The sequence below is a fragment of the Herpailurus yagouaroundi genome, unplaced genomic scaffold (assembly GCF_014898765.1).
Source record: "Herpailurus yagouaroundi ecotype Mexico unplaced genomic scaffold, PumYag 142, whole genome shotgun sequence".
Classification (NCBI taxonomy): Eukaryota; Metazoa; Chordata; class Mammalia; order Carnivora; family Felidae; genus Herpailurus; species Herpailurus yagouaroundi.
In genome coordinates this window covers 45,356,791-45,368,995 of record NW_024412397.1, presented here as the reverse complement: position 1 = coordinate 45,368,995, position 12,205 = coordinate 45,356,791, and the positions used below count along the sequence as shown (strand labels likewise).

Sequence of the window (12,205 nt, the reverse complement as noted above, 5' to 3'; positions counted from 1 at the left end):
TTGACTACAAAAGGCTTTTTTGGATTTTCTATCAGCAGTATGGAAAGCTGTCTGGCAAGTATTATTCTTTTCAGAAGAATTTAAATCACAAGGATTTCAAAGAGGGGAAAGATGGGAAGCAGGTTGCAAATTTCATCCTCAGCTTCCCTTTTTTGTCCATGGAATGCCAGTTTCTCTCACCTGAATGTGTTCTATGCCTTCACATCTTGTCATCTATCAAAGTTTACACATCAGACGGCCTCTAATTTTTATGGTGTTTGCAATTCTTTGTAAGAGTGTTTGAACTTCCAACTTAGTTTTTTATTGTGCATTGGAAAATAATTTATCCTATGCTAAAAGGCATCCAGGCAGTTGTGAAGAGATTGGGCAATCGGGATGGAGGGAAGGACATTTTGGTGATAGGAAGGTGGCCATCTTGGGGCCTCTGAAGTCACACCTTTTAGGTTCATGCCCATCCTGACTATGAACATCCAGTCCTGGTAAAGACGGTATATGTGGTAAATACAAAAATGTAGTTTTTGGATAAAACTGAGAAAACAAGCCAAAGCAAGGAATTGAAGAAGCCACAGTGCACTCAATCACATAACTGCTGTAATTTTAGCTTTATTGTAGTGATATTTCCTTTATTTTTAAGGGAGGAAGTGCAGAAGGGCACATTGAATCTCAGAAATTTATATTACCAAAAGACACCAGCTTTATACACAGGAGCAGAAAGCTGATCCAAACGTATATCATTCAAGGATTCTAAGTTGGGTAGAGGTTTGGGGTTTAAAAACAATCCCTGTAAAGAATTATGGAATGAGCCTTAAACATTGGAAACATTTCGGGCACCTGTCTGGCTCAGACAGCTGAGTTGTGATCTCAGATTTGTAAGTTCAAGCCCCATGTTAGGTGTGGAAATTACTTAAAAATAAAATCTTAAAGAAAAGAAATTGAAATATTTGAGGGAATATGGAGTTTGGGAATGTTCACCTTAAAAAAATTTTTTTAATGTTTTTTATTTTTGAGGGGGGGGGAGGGGCAGAGAGAGAAGGAGACACAGAATCCAAACAGGCTCCAGGTTCCAAGCTGTCAGCACAGAGGCTGATGTGGGTCCCAAACTCACAAACCCACAAACTGTGAGATCATGACCTGAGCCAAAGTTGGACGCTCAAACGACTGAGCCATGCAGGTGCCCCGAGAATGTTTACCTTAAGTATGAATAAAGATCTGTCAAAAATCAGTGTAAGAAGCATAAGGTTAAATTACTTGAATGATAGAATCTGTCACCTTTGCTTCTGGCAAAAGAAAGCATCCTCAAGGCTAAAGGATCTATGATATTAAAGGACTCCTTGAGGAAGGCTAGAAATGCATCGTTTTCAACAAAAACATGGCTTCTGTTTGGTAATCTGGGTGGGGAGAACATCTGTGCAGGAGACATCTCCAGTGAAAAGGTTCAATCATCTTGTTGCTTTCTCTGTTGACTGAGATTCTGAGAAATGAGACACGTGGCAGGGAAGCCATGCTATTGCATTCAGAGGCCAAATGAAATGATGCACTTCAGGGCACTTCAAAATAAAAATAAAAATAGCAAATATAATTTAGGCATAGAACATTCCTGAACTAATTTAATTGCATATTTCTTTAAAGCAGACAACCACCTGGAAGGAGTCGTAACAGCAAGAGCAAATCGATTTTGGTGAGCAAACTAAGTTAAATATTAAGACCTAATAATATACTGTCTTGGAAGCAGCTGTGAGTTTATATTTATTTCCTTTTTAGAACAGTGCTAATAGTTTACAAGCATAGCATGTATCTATTATCTTATCCTCACCGAAAACAGAATTATCGATTTCTACTAAAAAAGAGCATAAAATAAGTATATGTCTGTAAGGCTTATAGGAGTTATGTAGTAATACCAAAGATATTACTGAGAACTCTTGAGATTTTTTTTTTTCTGAAAAAGGCTTTCAATACTTCAAAATGACATAAATCGAAACATCAAATATGTGTGTCTGAGTATTGTGCTGTCTATGAAAAAACTTGGTTATTGAGGCAGGTGTACATTCTATATTGGTAATGAGAAACTAGTATAAAGGGTCCCTTGATTCTAGTCAGGACCTCAACACTTAACATATTTCCCAATTTCATGTTTAACCAAAATATACAATTGGACCAGGTTTTCCCCACGCCAACTAGTATAGCCTCACTCCTGGGACCAAGGATACTTGACAGAGATGGAGAAAAAGCAGACATCTAAGAGAATTGAGTTTTGGTCTTTGAGCTAAAAGCATTTTATTATTATAGGCCTTGAGAAGATGTTTCCATCCTCACTTTATAGTCAACTCAACTCTTTTTTCTTTAAATATAAAACAAACACTATTCTCTGATGAGAATAGGTTACGAACCTATGTAAAACAACTGCATACATAGAATTTCACTGACACTATCCACTAAGGATACTTCAGTAAAACAAGAAGCACCGTCTCTATCTTACAACTCCAGACAGACAGCTCCTGCTTTCAGGGAATGAGAGTCTGGTGTTGTTACAATACATCAACTGGGTGAAGGTGGGACACTGTTGGGTGATTTTATCAAGTTGCTTGTGTTCTATCTGAAACTGGACATATTTTAGAAAGAGGCGATAGATATACAAGCATATTTTACAAAGTTTGACTATTTAAGGGTTTAGAAGTAATCTGGAAGATTCCTGCAGTGAATCCATATCAATTATCAACTAATTAATGATTTGCTAGAACCCAGGATTCTGGTAATATTAGCTCTATTCTAAAACAATGCCAAATGACTTCAAAGGAATTTCTACTTAGGTCAGGAATAACACATATTAAAAAACAAGAAAAAGGATATTTTACATTGTTCTTAGTGGTGAAAGCACAAAAATTCAGTTAGCTTTGTATCATGTGAACGGTTCAATGTGTATTTCCCAATAATATGGATCAGGGCTAATACATAGTCAAATCACTCTCGACTAAAAGAGTCTGACATTTTCTTTTTAAAATTAAGTCCAGAAATTGATTAAATTATTTTTCAGGGGAAAAGATCAATTTTCCATTCTTATTTCGGTCTGTGGCCTGTGAGTGAAGTATGGTACTGTAGTACCCTGAAGATGATGAATCAGAGTTGTGTCCTTGGCAACACTTTTCTGACCACGTCATAACAGGCATTTTTGGAGATCTTGTGACCATTCCACTCCTCCATAGCCACAATAAATTATAACTTGCCATTTTCAAATCTGCTCTCAGGTATTATTTCAATGGCATTAGCATTCAAATACATTTCTTTAAGATAAATGAATTCAGCCTAAGAAAGATGAAAAATTAAAAAAAAGAACAACTCCAATTCCAGAACATGCTCCTCTGTAGATTTAAGATTAGCTGACATCAATTTGCTCCATTAGTTGCTGGAAGCAAATTGGTCAAATAGCATTTGATTAACATTGTGAGATGGCAAACTTTCTTTTAATGACTCTGATTATGTATTCACAGGCTATACGCATGTCCTGCTTTACCAGCCTACAGATTACATGTGTAACATATAATCAATCACACTATGTGGAGTGTGCACATATCCCTCCATCTTTTATTAACCCTTATTTCTCTCCTGAAGACATTTTCATATATCTCAACATGTGTCATCAAGTCAAAAGAGAAAGGATGAATGGTAAGTGGTTAATTATTGCATGAACCATATATGTCATGTACTAATGTAATTAAACATGAGTTTGTAGGCTGTGAATTTTTGGAATGGCAGAACAAAATACCTTGGAGTGAATAGACTTGGTTAAATCTAATTGGTTTCTCCTGCAATGTAACACTGACTAACCATATGCCATCAAATTCAACTTCTGTTTTATTGGGGCAGTTTGATTGCTTTTCATATCAAGTAGAGCAGAAAGTTCCTTAGATTAATCTATAAATTGAGAATACCCAATATATATTTTAAAGAAAAGTATTGTGGTACATACATAATAAAACTCACTAGTGTAGAACAAGTGGATAACTCTCGACATCAAGGGAATTCACATAAAGATAATGTGATTGTAAGTGAGATTGTCATACATACATCTCTACATACAACACTACATCCCTAAAAACGACTGCACTTTTCCCAACCAAGATTTCTTTTCACATGAATAATTCTCACTGTTTTTAAGTTACTTTTTGGAATGTCTATGAAAGCACAGGAAACACTAAATTACCTATTGGGAGGAACAGAAATCTGGTAGGTGACAGAATGTTAGCAGAACATCTCGGGATTGGAAGAGACATTTATAAACCATCCTGAAGGATTGTTTTCTAAACTTCAGTTGTTCAAACATTCTCACAATCGTTACCTATCCCTATACCCTTGTATTTTAGTTCCCTTTTGCTGCTGTAAAAAAAAAAAAAAATTCAAAAAATTGATGGTTTCCACAGTACAAATTTGTTGTCTTTTATGTCTGTAGGTCAAAATTTGGACATGACTTTCATAAGCTCAAATCAGGGTTTGGCAGGGCTGTGTTACTTTCTGGAGGCCCCAGGAGACGATCCACGTCCTCGCATTTTGTATCTTTGAGACCATTCCCATTCCTTGGCTCATGGCCTGCCTCCATAATCCTCAAAGCAGGGGCCAAAGGATTGCATCTCTTTGCCCCTCTTTTGTCCTCCTGTCTCTTTCGGACCACAGCTGATAAGTTTCCTGTTCTTAAGGACTCAAGTGATTAGACCAGGCACATTCAGATAATCCAGGATCATCTCCGCATCCTAAAGTCCTTAACCTGAATCCCATCTGCAAGTTTTTCCTTTTTTCCATATAAAGTAGCATATACATAAATTCTGGGGATTAGGATATAGACATCTTTGGGGGAGGGTCTGTTTTTCTCCCTACCATACATTTTAATATAAACCAGCTAATGTTTTTACTTAGGTTGACTGACTTATTTATGTAGATTTATTTTTAAAAGTAAAATTTATAGCACTGCTATAAAAGGAAATCCAAAACCAAAATAAATTCAGTGGAGATAGAACAATAATATCAGATCTAGTTGAATGGCTATCATTGCCTCTGAAAGCTTAGAACCTACTACTCTCTTGGTCAAAAAGTGGGTTAGCATGTTTGAGTAGTATTAAAGGTATATCAGCACCAATCTGAGGCTTTCTCCTAGGTAGTAGTGGATGGATTAAAACTATAATTGAAAAGGGAATCAAAAGGTCTCATTAGGCATATTAGTGATTTTGAATGCTGTGTCCATAGAGTGTTGAAAATTATCTCATGATCTGCTAATGGTTCATTGCCCACCAGAAATTGATGTCCCACATTCTGAGAAGCTCACAGGTCTGTATTGGTACATGCGGTGCCCTTGGTAAAAACACTCGCCCCATGCCCATTCAGTCCCGGGCTTGGGCAGTTTCCAGTAAGTTTCTGATTGATTAGGAAGTTCATTCATTCAGTTTTTAAAATGTGGTACTTCATTTGGGGATGAATCTTTTCTTAGGAACTTCTACCTACTTATCCTAGCTGCAGAGCTAGGATTCTGAATCTAGAATTGCTAGATTCTGTAGCAATACAGAGCAAGTTCAGTTACTCAACCGAGCAGACAGAGAAGAGTGTATAGTTTGAATCAGATTATCTGGGTTCAAACCACAGCTCTGCCACTAACTGGTGCTGTGTTTTGGAACAATTCTGTAGGTTTTGTTCAGGATGTAGAATGGGGAATAGTATAATAATATTGATATCAATCAACTACACAGGGCTTTTGTAAAGATCAATGTCCAAATGATGTAGAATCTTCTTTTAAGCCATATACTTGGGGAGAAGATAATAATTGATTGTCTAACTTAGAATATTTTGAGAGTGAAAGAGAATGTTGTTCATAATTGTGTTGCTACAACTGCCCGGGTAATTTGGGATGCAGGCATAAGGGATTTCATTCCCCTAAACATAGGGGATTTCATTCACTTTCATCATTTTACATGGAAGTGCTTGCAAATTTATTTTTTTGTTTTGTTTTTAAATAAGAGTTTATATTTTATATATTTATTATTATTATTATTCTTTTATTTGAGGGAGTGAGAGCATGCGAGGTGGGGAGAGAGGCAGAGGGAGAGAGGGAGAATAGTAAGCAAGCTCTGTGCTCAGCGTGGAGCCCAAAACACGGGGCTAAATCCCACAACCCTGGGATCATGATCTGTGCTGAAATCAAGGGTCAGACGCTCAACTGACAGAGCCACCCAGACACCGAAGCTCTTCCCAATTTGAAGTCAAATGATCCTATCACCTCTGTTTCTTGGTTTGTTTTTAGCCTGTATCGGTCCATTTCTTTCAAACATTTCAATATGATGTGTTTCTTAGAATCCTTTTCCTGGTCAACCTCATACAGATGAGACACAGCTTTTTTCAGAGTTGTGTTTTTGAAAGTCAGCAGAGTGTCGAGTGTCTGGGTTCAGATTTTAGCCGCTTCCCAGCTTGGGCACATTTCTTAACCTCTCTCTACCCAAGCATCCCTATCTGCGTGCCTCACATGGTTGTAATGAAGATTAACGAATTAATATGTGTCTGTAAAGGACTTAGACTTATGCCTGGCACATATGAACACAATATAAGTGTTATTAAATAGAATAAATAAATGAGGCTACTGAAACTGGCAATATTTAAAACAGCGGGCTCCAATTTTTTGTGTCGACATTAGACACCGGAGATAAAGCAGTAAGCGGTGAAGGTACATTGCCTGCCCTCAGGGAGCTTATAGGCCAGCAGAGACCACAGATGTTCAGCCAGCACTTGCATAAATTAGTGAGTCGCAAGCATGAGTCGTGCTGTGAAGGACAAAAGCAAGACGCAGTGACAGTGTTTCATCCCCCAGTTTTCACTGACCAATGTAGTCCACGGAGGATCACTTATGTTCCCAGTGCTGACACCAGAAGCATATTAATTAATGCAAAAATTGATTAGCTTCTAAGCAGCTGTGTCACACTGTGAGCTCATGTTGAGTTGTGGTCATTAACACACTCAGGTCCTTCCTTGCATGAGCTGCTGTTGAATGGATCCCCCAGCTCGGTACGTCTTTAACCGATTTTTTTTAAAGCCTAAATGGAGATTTCAAATTTATTTTTAATAAAGTCCATCTTAATATATTTGGTCCTTGTTCTGGTCTGTCAAAACAACTTCTAATTTTGCTTCTTCACGCACTGTGTTAACTCATCGTTTCGGATCATATGATCTTTAAATTTGATAAACATTATTTCCACATCTTATGAAGATGTTTCTCAAAGTGCAGTTTGTAGATTCTTTCAGTTTAATTATTTTACTTTTTATACAGTTAGCATTAGTATTATTATTTACCACAGGTCAATACTCGATTCTACTACAAAATGCAGGGGAAAAAGTTTTAAAAAGTTAAAAATCTCCGTCACATCTCCTTGATACTATCAACACTTTATGAAATACCATTGCACTGTTTCTCATCTGAGAGAAAATTTACTGAAGAAAGCGGGAACATATGGCATATATATTTTTGAAGCCATACAGCACACACCCATGTCGTTAAATTTTCTTTCACAACACAATTTTAAAAGATTATGTAATTTTTTCCCACCCATATTTTATTTAACAAACTCTTCAGTTGGGGCTTTATGTTATTTCTGTTTTCTTGCCATTATAAAAATAAAGCTGTGATACATATTCTTGCAGATAAGACTCTCAATGCACTGGACGCCGGGATTTTCACATCTTTCTGAGAGAGATAGTCCCTCCCTTGTGAAACAATCAGCTCCAAAGTGGTTTGCTCAAGGATCCTCGTGTTCTTTGATCATCTGACTTAAAATGCATCTTATCTTCCTCCCCAGACCCAATAACTCCTTGTTACCTTTCCCTGCCTCCTTTCCTCCAGAGCAGTTATCCCATTTTAACACATCATCTGATTTTCTTCTTTGTTTGTTTATGGTCGCCCTCCCCTTCACCGGAATGCAAGCTCCATAAACACTTTGGGTTTTGTTCGCTGCTGTGTATCCGGCACTGCGAACAGTACCCGTGCCTCATTAAGTGCCCGATAAATGTATGTTGAAAGAATATGAAAGCGTTTAGCTTCTTAGGGACACAAACTGCTAGAACAACTCCACATACCCCTTGTTCCCTGCCTACAGCTGGCAGCATTCGTTTTCCTGCAATGATGACAGTCTGCACTCGCTTATTTCTCTATTTGGCAAGGGATTTCCTCTCTGGGTCTCAGGAAGACACGAGGCCCCGTGAAAGCTTGCCCGTGTGTTACCCATGCAATATATATGCCAATCTTTCCAACAACCATATTTTTAGGTTTTACTCATTATACCATTGAAGGCAAGGGGGCCCAGAGAGGTTAAGAAATTTGCTGGAGATCACCCAGTTAGCAATAAAATGTTCTTAATAAATTCTGACACACTGCTTCTCAGTAACCAGCTGAGTGACTCTGGGTGAACTATTTAATCTCTCTGATTCTGTTTTCTCATTTATAAAATTAAAGGGTTGGATCTGATCTCTCAATCTGACACTCAAATTATTTTGTGACACGTATGACCCGTTGACCTCCAATAGGATTATTAATTGTGTTCTCACACAGGGGCTTTTTCCTTTCTACTAATACCTCTGTTAAACAAAGGAATTTCCTCAGGACACTTTTCATCTTGGAATTCTAAAAAAGAGAAGTAATTGGCCAAATATCACATTCTACAATGTCAAATTAGGGATCGCAGTGTAAAACTATCATAAAGTACTGACCAAATATAAAGTGTTGTACCCTAAATCATTGTTTCTAGGCATCATATCTAAGTTAAAAATTTTAATCATTCCTTTATTTTATGAAAATAAAACCCAATTATTTCTGTAAGATAACAACAACCATTGAGCATATAATGTCTGTTCAAGTGGTCCTAAATCTTTGGATGTGTTAATTATTTAATCTTGCCAACAATGGGTGTGAGGTATGGAGTCTTCTTATTCCCATTTTACAGATGAAGACACTTGAGTACAGAGAGTTTTAAGGAAATTGTCCAAAGTCTTACAGAGTAAGTGGCAGAATCAGGATTTGGACCCATCCTGTATAATTTCAAAGCCAACACATGCAGAGACAACACTATATTACCCAGTGCCTAGAGACTGTGTGTTGGGATAATGTATAGCCCAGACAGGGAGCAAAGAAGGTGGATTAGTTCTGTGAGATAACATAGTAATTTCTGATGTTTTAAAACATGGGATTATAAACATAAATATAAATATAACATGGGATTACAGTTGAATGTATACAGTAGAAAAAAATATATAACCTACACAAGAGAATGCAATTCTATAGAATATAATTGAGTAGAATTCTACAATATTATTTGTCTACACTATTCTTCGTCTTTCTTACTTTTACTTTTAATTATTTTACCAATCTTACCTACTGAAATACGTAAAATGCATTCTCTTTTTTCTTTACCTCCAAGCCATAGAACTACATAGCCATAGTTATAAAATTACTGTTTTAAGGAATCAGTAATAATATATTCTTGCTTTAGTACGCTTATTACTATTTGGTGACTTAGACCATACTGTGTCAACCTACAAGGAAAGTGGTATTCCGCAGCATTCGAATTAGTTGCTTCTGGGGATAATTAGCTTCTTTACAGTTAGGTCAATTCTAAATTGCTTCACTCCAATAATTTGTGATCCTATTCCTGGTTTTGGCATGTTGGTTGTCTAAGTCCATAAATTCTGAATGACCAAATTTAATGAACACGCTTTGAATTAATTTTCCACTTTGCGTGAAGATCATCGGTGGTCAGTCAAAGAAAATTTAGGCGATTACTGTTATCCATGCTGCTAGTAAGAATGAAAGCAACCCAGAGGAAACAAAAACAAGAAAAACAACATCTTGTAGCATTCATGTATTTGATATTCATTCAAATGCATTCTGCAAGAAGGAACCTGGGCCCTGCCTTCGTCTTCAGTGAGCTTTCCATTCTAATCCTCAAACACCATTTTAGTTGGTAGTCTAATCATGAGAGGAATTTTGTTATTGTCACTGTTGTCCATGAGAGTGGTTATGATTCCAGAGCTCTGTTCACTTGCACCCCCTGTAAGAGAAGCCAGTTATTAGCAGAAGCAGCTAATTCAAATGCTGCAGAATGAAATTCTCCCTCTAATTTAAGGGCTGACAAGTTCACAGATGGGTCACTAAGTAGTGATGTGTATTAAGGTAAAAAGTTAAATATGTTATCACTGCTTCCTTGATAATAACAATTCTACAACTATGGCTATGGAATCCTCAGTTTTTTGTAAGGAGTAGAATGAAAGCTCTTGATGTAGAATTGCCATAAGTCTAGAGGCATGGAACTCCCACGGATTAAATGTGTTCACTATGTTAAATACACACAAATCTAAGAAGAATTCATAAAAATATGCTTAAATCATCTAGCCCTTTAATATCTGCAAGGATTTGTTTCTTTGGAATGATGTATATCACACACCACGTTCATCCTTTCTATGCCTGAATCTTGCTGAAACAAATCTCATTTTATTTATTATTATCTTATTATTTTTTTGAGATTAACTAACATATAACATTTGTTTTAGGTGTACGGTATAATGATTCGATGTTTGTATGTGCTGCAAAATGATCACCACATGATATCTCGTTAACATCCATCACCACAAATTTCTTTTTCTTGTGATGAGAACTTTTCAGATCTACTCTATTAGCACCTTTCAAATGTGCAGCACAGGGCTATTAACTATGGTCTTACTGTTGACTAAACAGTTTTAACTATTTTTAAAAAGGGTTTTTAATACATCTTTATATAAGCAAAATGTATCACAAATTAAAATCATTCTCTTAGTCAAGTTAACTGCTGTCACTTGGAATAAGGAGTTTTGATACAGTTTTCACTTTAGCAAGCCCAAATTGACAAAACTAAACATTGGCACAGAGCCAGGTAAAAAATGAACTTTTAATCTCATAACTAAAGTGAACGGCTACACATCTTGGCTGTCAAAACAGGAGTTATGGCTTTGTAATGTGAATACAGCTAAAAGTACAAGTTTCTCAGGCACCCATCTGTCAAAAGGCAGAATGCGCTATGCCCTGTGGCTACTCCACTGTGTTCACTCCTAAGCACGGGGGCCAGGAAGATTTAGGTGAAGCCCGAAAAAGAAGAGGTTTGAGGCAAAGCATCCTTCCAGATTTTAATGTTTTATGCTTTCCATGTTTCTTATGGTGATAATCTATTATTTTTACCTTGAGAAAAATTCCTTTCAATGGAAATGACAAGTTTCTGTTCTAAAATATGCTTAAAATCATATTTTTATTATAAGGAAAACACAAAGAGCTTTTTATAAAATTACTTAGAGAAGGAACTAATCCTTTCCTGGCTCCTTTCAGGTAAAGAAATGATTTTAGCATTCTCTCTGGTATGGCATTGGATTGGGTCCATTGGACTGAGGGTCAATGCCTGCAAAGTAAATATAGGTTTCCACTGGGGGCTGTTTCAGGAAAGGTTCTGAAAGAACAATAATAATTAACATATATGGACTCAAAATAGGCAGAAATTATAAATATCCAACATTTGTGAGGTAGCACAGAGCATAAAATATGTAATTGGGAAATCAGCTTTTATAAAACCTAAAATCTTAAATCTAAGCAAGTGACTCTAACCACACATTTGACAATTTGCTACCGTCAATTAAACATCTATTATGCATTAAGCACAAATATAGATACTTAACATATGTCATCTAATTGAATTGTACAAATGCAAAAGGGATTGCCAGGGGAGAGAATAATCAATCCCAAAAGCATTCATTAGAGAGATTTCTAAGGAAGAGAAATGTTCTTGAAAATAAAAGGAGCCAGCACGAATTATATGTCACACCAGTTGTCAATAGCATTTGGAGAGGAGTCCAGAATTTTTCTATGAACTTTAGTCCATGGAAACAAGCACACTAACTACTTTCCCCCCTTCTATTTAGTGCACCATTTTTTAAAGTTGACAACCTCCTGCAGGGATGTTCTGAAAGACAGAGACATCTTGTCAGAATTATAAATGTCCTTGGTGGGTGAGACAGAAAGGGTTGACTGTGTAGGACATTCCTGACAAGTCTTCAGGATTTGAAATGGTAACCATCTTTTTGGCTAGGGTGGTTTTTCTTTTCTTTTTCTTTTCTTTTCTTTCTCCTTCTCCTTCTCCTTCTCCTTCTCCTTCTCCTTCTCCTTCTC

The 12,205-nt window shown here is 36.7% G+C and overlaps 1 long non-coding RNA gene across 1 annotated transcript in view; it reads left to right on the top strand.

The window, feature by feature from the left end:
- The first annotated feature begins 1,515 nt into the window (after nucleotides 1-1,515).
- Nucleotides 1,516-12,205, top strand: part of LOC121033055 (uncharacterized) — a 19,897-nt gene continuing 9,207 nt past the window's right edge. The window contains exons 1-2 of the long non-coding RNA XR_005791673.1: nucleotides 1,516-1,678; nucleotides 3,486-3,660. This is a non-coding gene — a long non-coding RNA (uncharacterized LOC121033055). The remainder of the gene's footprint in view (nucleotides 1,679-3,485; nucleotides 3,661-12,205) is intronic.